General features: G+C 39.6%; 1 long non-coding RNA gene across 1 annotated transcript in view; it reads right to left on the reverse strand.

Moving 5' to 3' along the window:
• LOC114029366 overlaps positions 1 to 1156 on the reverse strand; it is a 61336-nt gene that overhangs the window by 8492 nt on the left and 51688 nt on the right. The gene's annotated exons all lie outside the window — the stretch shown is intronic.

Consider the following 1156-nt stretch of genomic DNA (forward strand, 5'->3'; position numbering starts at 1 on the left):
CTTGGGGAATCTTACCAGTTTCCATTGGTTCAGTTTTTATCTCTATGATGATAATTCCCAGAGAGGAGCCTAACAACCCTGCCCTTTCCTGGGCAGGAAATCACCAGCTTTCTATTAGACATTTTAAACTAGATGTCCCATAGGCATTTCAACCTCAATATATCCAAAATAGAAGTTAATATCTTTCTTCTAAAACCTACCTCATTTCCAAAATACCCTATTTCTTTTGAGGGTATTCCTAACTTTTTTGTCATCCATGAGTTGCTAAAGTGACATTGCGAAAGCAGAGATCCAACCCCACCTCTCTCCTGCTCAGGAAGGGCTAGTGGCTCCCTATTGACTCTTAGGTAAAATGCAAACTCCTCTGGAATTAAAAACCCTTCACAATCTGGCATCAACCTACTTTGTTCCTAGGCTTATTATACATTATTGCTTTTCATATATTCTGTAGTTTAGCCAAACTGGCCTACTTGCTGATTCTCATACATGATATTCCATCTCCAGTTATTCCTGTGGCTCTCAGGGACTATTCTCCCAACTCAAACTTGCAGTTAGAGATTGGGGTCTCTCAAAGATCTTAGACAGACTCTGAGAGGCTAAGTTTCTAGTACTATCATCCATAAACCCCCACCAATGTGCTTCCTACTAACAATCAGCCAGTAGACTATTTTTAGCAAAGGCATTTACCATGGTGGCATAGTGAGGAAAATTGGTATAAAATTTTTCTCTTAGCTCCTGGGGCACATTCTTCTACAAATAAAAGGCACAGATATATGAGAAAAATGGGCTCAAACTCAAAGTACAATAATAGAGAGGCACACATATAGGATATATCTGTGGCAAAAGGATAATTCACAACTCCTGGTGTTTTATGGCCGGGAAATCCTAGCCAATATTCTATTATGCAAGCAGCCATTTCTACTTGTGAATGAAAGAAAGACTGTCTGTCTTCTCTAGAATGATCTGCATCTGTTTGTCTTTTGCATGTCATTATGCTCCTAAATGAATGTATTGTCTCCTACTGATTTAGTCTTTTTGAATTCTGCTGGATTCAATATCTGCTACTAGTCTTCTCTCTCTAATGAGACAGTCAGTGTTTGGGGAGGGGAGGGATGTGGATATGAGAGAGAGAGAGAGAGAGAGAGAGAGAGAGAGA

This window comes from Vombatus ursinus, unplaced genomic scaffold (assembly GCF_900497805.2).
Source record: "Vombatus ursinus unplaced genomic scaffold, bare-nosed wombat genome assembly UNPS02014926.1, whole genome shotgun sequence".
NCBI lineage: Eukaryota > Metazoa > Chordata > Mammalia > Diprotodontia > Vombatidae > Vombatus > Vombatus ursinus.